The sequence below is a fragment of the Camellia sinensis genome, chromosome 15 (genome assembly GCF_055761805.1).
Source record: "Camellia sinensis isolate YWXY chromosome 15, ASM5576180v1, whole genome shotgun sequence".
Classification (NCBI taxonomy): domain Eukaryota; kingdom Viridiplantae; phylum Streptophyta; class Magnoliopsida; order Ericales; family Theaceae; genus Camellia; species Camellia sinensis.
The window spans coordinates 116,417,665-116,425,779 of record NC_138975.1 but is presented as its reverse complement, the minus strand read 5'-3'; the positions used below and the strand labels follow the sequence as shown (position 1 = coordinate 116,425,779).

The following is an 8,115-nucleotide window of genomic DNA, read 5'->3' as shown; positions in this document are numbered from 1 at the left end:
GATATTTTGTTAGTTTTCTTTGATGTTTTATTGAGTATTCAACTCATGGTTTAAAGAGCGTACATCAAAGGTTTTGTTTGTTATACACAAGAGAGAGAGAGAGAGAGAGAGAGAGAGAGAGAGAGAGTTGTTCTTCGGTGGATTCTGAAGAATTCGAGCCTAAAGCTTCGGTGGATTCTGGAGTGGCTCATCGTAAAGACAATTCCGCGGTGAAGACGGGGTTGGAAGAGGCACATAGAGGTTGGTTCAATTAGGCGTGGATTCGCTAGGTAATTGAGAGTATACCTGTGTAATTCCTTTAAATCTTCTTAGTGGATTGTTTTGTGGCTGTTGCCCGTGGTTTTTTAATCACAGTTAGAGGTGTCCAATTGTGATTTTTCCATGTTAAAATCATTGTGTTGATTTGTCTTGATTGTTTGATTGGGATTGTTATATACTGCTTAAAATTGTTACATAATCACAAATCAATATCTAGATGATTTCTAGATTTTTCAATTGGTATCAGAGCAGGTCGTTCTATTTTTTTTTTAAAAAAATTCTTTTAGAACGAGATCTTGTTTGATTTGTGATAATGGATTCAATTCGTGAGGGAAATTCTATGGTTCGACCACCCCTACTTGACGAATCCTCGGAGAGTGATGATGAAGAGCTTGAGCAAGTTTATGAAAAGTTGTATAAGGAGTCTCTTAACTTATTCAAATTAAATGACATACTCACAAAGAAACTCAAAGCATGTGAAAGTGAGAATGTCAAACTTAAGAAGGAGATTTCCGAGGCTAGGATTGATGCCATCGAGATAGCTAATGATCGACATGCTCTTTGTGAAAAACTCTTGACTTGTGAGACAGAGAGGAACGAGCTACAACAAATCTATGCAACATATGAAGAAAAAATTGAAACTCTCGAGATGTCACAAGTTGCTTTGGAAGAACTAATGATCAAGAAAGAGGAAGAGCTCAAGTGTGTTATGGCTACCATTGGTCTTTGGAACAGAGGATCAAAGACTTTGGACAATATCATTGGGTCTCAACAAATTTGTTTTGACAAGAGTGGCATTGGCTTTGGTGGTAAGAAAGAGCAAAAATAGAATGCATCCACATCTCATGATACAAGAACTCAAGGAAAAGCAGAACAAAAAATTCAACATAAGGATGGACTTCTCAAACTTGCTAGAGTTGGTAAGGTAAAAGAAAAGAAGGTACATCCTGTACACCCTCATTTGTCATCATTGTGGTATGCATGGTCATATTCGCCCTTATTGTTATAAGTTACATGGGAGAGTGTCTCATAGAGATGGAAGAAATTCTAACATCTCATGGGGTAGGAGACACTTCATTGGTCATAAGGAGGTTAAGGGTCATAATAAACTTTGCTATTTTGATTTACTTGAGACCGAACATGAACAGAGGCTGTGTTTTCCTAGACCTAGGAATAAGAAGTTAGAAACCATGTCAAGACGGGTTCTCATTGAAAGCAAAGGAAACCACAACGTCAAAACACCACCCAAGAGCCGTAATGCTTACAACTTTGTTCATACTAAAGCGGTTTGGGTGAGAAAACTTGACTTGTGTTAATTTGTTTATTTGTTTTAGTTTTTGGGTTTCTGTGTGTTTTTTTTTTGAAAAAAAAATGTGTGCATGTTTTTTTTTTGTCTTGCTTTTTTTTTTTTTTAAAAAAAAGGAAAAAAAAAACCCAAAAAGATTTTCGTAGTATGGTTTTGCAAGCTTGAAATTTTGGAGTGGTCCTTGGTGCATATTGGAATTGATGAGAATATCCATTACATGTTAATATATGTATGCTTTCTGTGGTCATTACTCGTTTTGGAGTGCGTGTTTTTTAATTAGTATGTCTCATTCTGTACACACTCTTGGATTAGCAAATTTTGGAGTCTTCCGCCTTAGTGATTATTTTTTCTCTATGGACTTCTGTCATTGATCTTTTGCGTTTCTAGAGGATTTGACCTATACTAGCATATCATAGGTGATGTTGAGTCTCTTAACCACCTACCATCTTTTTGCATCTCCATGGCTTTCCCCTCGATTCTTTGTAGTCCAGCCATGAGGAAAAGGCTACCTTAGCATGTCAGCCGCTAATGATTGTGCAAAAGAAAAAGAAAAAGAAAAAGAAAAAGAAAAAGAAAAAAATATGCAAAAGAAAAAAAATGTGCAAAAGAAAGAAAAAAAGAAGAAGAAGAAAAGATTCATTGATTGAGGGGGAGCCTTCGCCTTTACTCACCAAATACCCTTGATTCCTAGTGGTTTGACTTTCCTTTGTCGTGCTTAGATTCTCTTGGCGGAGGTCCAGCTTTCATATCACTACTAGGATTGAATCTAGTGTTTGTCGAACTCCAAGAGTCACACACACACTTTTTTATCACGGGATCTATGCTTTTCACATAATGCATCACTTTCTTTCATGAAGAATCTTCTACAGACTGCGCACATTGTGTTTTTTTGTAATGGTGCTTCTTGGATAGTCTTGTGTGTTTTAAGGTACTAATCTGAAATTTCTAGATTGCTCCACCATATTATTTTTGTCGTTTTCTTCTTATTCATTGTTTTCAGTGTTTGTAGTTGCTTTTAGTGAGGGGGAGTTTGTTTCATCTTGACTTGGGTTGGTTTATGATCTTGCTTTTGTTGCTGGTTTATGATCTTGCTTTTGTTGTTTGAGAGTTTTTTTTCATGAGTCTTAGTTTTCATCTATTCATGGTTTCCATCTCATGTTTCAAGATAATCTTGTCCTATGTTTATTGTTTTTTCTTATACTCTTGTGGGACTAATAGTTGTTTTGGAGATTGTGGCACTAATAGCTGTTTTGCAGATCATGACCTTGAGAAAGAAGTTGGTTTTTGTTGGCTGTAATGGGTTGGGGTATTTAGGATTTTATTTGTTAGATGTGTTTTGTCACGGCATTGCCAAAGGGGGAGATTGTTAGGTTTTATTATTGGCAATCCCGTTTGACAAGGATTTCTTTAAGAAGTTGATTTTCTTCCAAAACTAGGATTACTTTTGGATTTCTATAAGTGATTGGATTTCTTCCAAAGCTAGGATTACTTTTGGATTTTCTATAAATAGTTGGTTTTCTCCCAAAACTATTGAATTCCTCCAGATCTTCTTTTTGGTTCTTAAGGTTTATATCTGGGGATATTTTGTTAGTTTTCTTTGATGTTTTATTGAGTATTCAACTCATGGTTTAAAGAGTGTACATCAAAGGTTTTGTTTGTTATACACAAGAGAGAGAGAGAGAGAGTTGTTCTTCGATGGATTCTGAAGAATTCGAGCCTGAAGCTTCGGTGGATTCTGGAGTGGCTCATCGTAAAGACAATTCCGAGGTGAAGACGGGGTTGGAAGAGGCACATAGAGGTTGGTTCAATTAGGCGTGGATTCGCTAGGTAATTGAGAATATACCTGTGTAATTCCTTTAAATCTTCTTAGTGGATTGTTTTGTGGCTGTTGCCCGTGATTTTTTAATCACAGTTAGAGGTGTCCAATTGTGGTTTTTCCACGTTAAAATCATTGTGTTGATTTGTCTTGATTGTTTGATTGGGATTGTTATATATTGCTTAAAATTGTTACATAATCACAAATCAATATCTAGAGGATTTCTAGATTTTTCACAAACAATGAAATTTTTATTATCTATGAATAGAGAAATTTCATATTAAAAATCCAAAATCCAAAATCCAAAATCCAAAATTAAGTACTACAAAATGAAAGACCATATTTCATTGTTTGTAGATTAGAAAGAAATTTCACTGTCGATTGACGTCAAATAGAAAATTTTAAACTAGAGGGATGAAATGCAAAATTAGCATTGGTTGCTAAAAAAATTGCGATAAAAAGAGGCATCACGCTCACTGTCAAGTACAAACTTTTGTTATGTATGGTATTTTTTCTTTTTTGTTTTATTTCATCCCATGCTCATTAATTTTGTATTTTAGAGAGGGTATCATTAAAGAACTAAACGAAAATTTTTATATTTTTTTGAATTACCAATGCACATGCAATGCATATGCCATATGACCCTTCTAACAGATAAATTAGCACTCAATTGAACGTAGTAAATCAAAATTTCAAATGTAAAAACAATTTGTCACGTGCGGACATTTTGGTTAAGATCATGAAAGGAGGATATTTATTTTTTAAACTATATTTAGATCATGAACTTAAGTGGTATTTAGAAAAGACAATGAAAAACTCAATAAAATGTACATGAAATATAATTGCATTTCACTTATTTTCACCCACATTTTTCTCTTTCCCTTTCCAATTCTTTGATCTAAACACAGCCTTAATATTTTAACAAGACTCAATAGAAACACCCATGTCCAACCCTTCCTACTTAGAAACTTTTGGGGGCTAGATATCATCTTGCCAAATCTCAGGGAGGAATATGAAATTAACCTCAAGACTCCGTTAAGTTTTGAACAATATATTAATCTAAACTTGTTGAAAATTTTCTTTTATAGGAATTAACCTTCTAAAATTTTACATATCTCCTCATAATCTTCATGAGAATTTTTCACTAAAATTTTACAACTTACCGATACAATCACATATGTGCTTCCTTTTCCAAATAAGAAAGGTAAAGCAGCTCCTGAAGGTAACATAATCTAAAATTATCAAAAAGTTATAATTCAGTCACACATTGAAACTAAAACGGACAAACTATCAATTCAAACATGTTCCCAAAATTCATGGTATAATTTCTAAATGATCAATGTATATATGTTGGGCAGCCATTTGCTAGTTACTTGTTACACCTGTGAGCAAATCAGTATAATCACAATGGAGATAAAACTTTGATCTTTACTTTGAGAACCCCATGTGCTTCATTTGCTTAATGTCAAACCCCGATTCCTTTGAACACCATCTACTACTCGGAGTCACCATCTACTACTCGGAGTCAGAATCTGATAGTGGCATCTAGTAAGCATCTTTTGGTTCTGTGTCAGTGATGGAAGGAGGACAATCTTGGTTTGACACCACTCTCTTCTTGCGTCTCTGATTTTGTCTATCTTCATCATCCTGGAAATTTTCATATGGTGATTGAGCAAACATATAGAAAGCAGAGGAAAATAAAAATGCATAAAACAAATACTATTTAACGTACAAAATGCTTATGCCAGTCCCACTGCAGTGAATTGGGCAGTTATTTATGCATAGCAAAATTAAGATCACTGATATTTATGTTTGTTAGTTGTAATTATGTGTTAAAATAGGAATTAATATTGGAGATTGATGTCGACTGTAAATTGTCTTTACTAAGTATAAATAAAAAGTCGCAAAATAGATTTGAATTGTTTTTCTTTCGTTTCTATGAGCTTTGTATGTTTGAAAAGGTTCTATTTCAGTTGAGTGTGAGGTTCTTCCCCAATGGGTGTGAGTTTCTTCCTCAATGGAAGCGAGTTTCTTACAAGTTTCTTCCTTGGGAGTGGAGAACCGCATTTCTGAGTAAGAAACGTCAACCAAGAAGGAAATTTTTGCTACTAAGTGAAAAGCTCTATAACTTAAGCTAAAAATGCCGATTTCCCTTTGATGAGGGCAAGCTTCCATCTCTACAATGAAATTTTTTGACACGTTAAGGAGAAAAGTATTTACATCATATTTAATTTTTAATATTTGTTTACTATTTTAATATAAAATTCAAAATTCTAATGCCTCAAACGCCTTGAGGTTTACGCCTCTCCTCACGAGGGAAAAAATGCCTCACATTATGCATTTGCCTTTAAAAACTTTGGTAATTAGTAGTAAGAGGTGCCAAAAGGAGAAATGTTGGTAGTGGCGCTAAAAATTATTCAGATTTTGAGGTTGGGAACTATATAACACATAACACCAGCAGCCTCCAGGTAGTTCAACACAGTGAAACACAATTTCCTTTTCGAAATGAATCAATATGTCTTTGAAAAATGGTTGGGGATGACTGTTAAAGAAAATTATTAGAGAATATCAATGAAGGAACACAATAATACAGGAATGATTGGTGGTGAGGGAAGCAAGTTCAACTAGCAAGCAATAGATTCCCAACAAAGGAACAATCATACAAGAATGATTCGTGGTGAGGGAGACAGAAAAATCCTTCTTTAGGGTTTTTTTTTTCCTTCGTTTTTAGTGTCTGTGAGTTTGGGGTGGGGCGGGGTGGGGTGGGGTGGGGTGTTGCTTTTTCAATGAGAATGACTAGTCTAGAAATTGCAAAGCTGGAAAATGTGAATTGTTCAATGAGATGATTCAGAGATATGCTCAAAGCTATCACTCAGTACAATAATCTGTTAGGGGCAGTAATAAAATGCTAATGAATAGGCAATAACCTGACCGTCAAGAAAGAAAAAAAAAAAAAAAGGGTTGCTTCCCACAAGGTATATGTGACTGCATTTGAACTAAATAAAGGGAAACTTTAAAGAATATGTTGTGAATGGGATTTATACCACATCCCACCAATGTGAACAAAAGCACACAACTCACACACCAAAGAGAAAAAAAATTAGACACAGATTTTGTGGTTCGGCACCAATTGCCCACATCCACGGGAGAGAGATTCAACTATGAATAAAAAATAGATAATACATGTGAGATGGTTAACACGCTCAAAACCCATATCACTACTAAAATCCCATACTCAAGAGTAGTTGAGCCATTTATAATAGTCTATCCACTAAAAACCTAGTTCTATAAAATTAGGCAACCAAAAGTAACAACCCTCACTTTGCTTTAGTCATGCTCACATGCATTTATATGATTTTGTCTTGTCAAATTGCATTCATAAGATCCTGTTTTCTTTTATCTAAGTGTTGTTGCATGCTTTGTTCCTTGTTTAGTGTGCGTTTAGCCGAGGTCATCTTAAGCCTAGGTCACACCCTTGAATCTCTTATGCCTAGGACCATCTTGGAGCCACTTTGGCTGACCTCCACCTTCACCCTGGCATATTGGCCGAGATGTCATCATCCAGGCTGAGGTGTGCATCACCGAGGCTGAGATATATATCATCTAAGCCGAGATGTCATCCTTTGGTATTATGTAGATGTTATTAACATCCAAGAAGCTTTGAAAGATTTGATAGATGAACTTGGTTCATCCCCTTGATTTGTAAAGTTATGATATGTATTGTTTTGGAAAAGATCTCGGATATCATTCATTCAAACCTTTATTACTTATACCATTCACTGAGTATCCAAGCTCACCCTTTCCTTATATTTATATGCAGGTGTTGAGCAGGAAGGCGGTGACGCCTAGGTGTATTTTGCAAGCTTGTTTTGGGATTCATACTTTTGCTAGCATCTTGAAGATTATGCTTCTTGGCTTGTAGTTTATTTCTTTTGTTTATGTCGGCTTGAGAAGCCTTTTGATCAAGATGTATTATGTATTTTTTTTAATTGTATTCAAGTTGTAAAACCACGTTATGCATGTCATTTCATTTAATCTATGCACAGCTCTTATGGACTAATTAGATTGAATTTTATTGCTTCCGCACACTTTTAGTCCTAAAGAGCTTAGGATTTCCCTTAGAATGATATTAGGATTGCATCATATCGATTGCTACTTGACAAGGTGTGCATTATCTCGGCATGGTCATTTGTTACTTGCATACATGTCTATTTGTTCATTTTGTTTTAAAGTCACATTTTGCATACTCCTAGCATCATGAGAAGGGGTAGACCTCCAGTTAGCCGAGATCAATCCGAGGACAGGTTGGGCAGATTAGAAAGGATGGTAGAGGGTTTGGCCCATGAGTTGAGGCAAGCAAGGCAACAGAACATTGGTACTACATCTACTCCGGCCGAGCAGACAGATGGCCGACATGCAGTTCCACCTCCACCTCCCCCAGTACCACAAGTGCCTCCACAGCCAGCTTTGTATGGGGATGGCACGTTGACCTTGATCAAAGAATTCAAGAAGATGAATCCGCCGAAATTCCAAGGAGGTATAGAGCCGATGAAGGCAGAAGCATGGGTTCTTGAGATGGAGAAGTTGTTCGAGGTTTTCCCCAGCATCGACACTCAGAAGGTGTCATTGGCAGCATTCACATTGGATGACGACACCCGTAGATGGTAGATGATGATCTGAGAAGGCAACCCAGGTTTGACTTGGGCCGGATTTTTGGAGTTGTTCTATGACAAGC

The 8,115-nt window shown here is 36.0% G+C and overlaps 1 non-coding gene across 1 annotated transcript in view; it reads right to left on the bottom strand.

Moving 5' to 3' along the window:
- The window catches only part of LOC114294036 (uncharacterized), a 174,069-nt gene that overhangs the window by 147,547 nt on the left and 18,407 nt on the right, over positions 1 to 8,115 (bottom strand). The gene's annotated exons all lie outside the window — the stretch shown is intronic.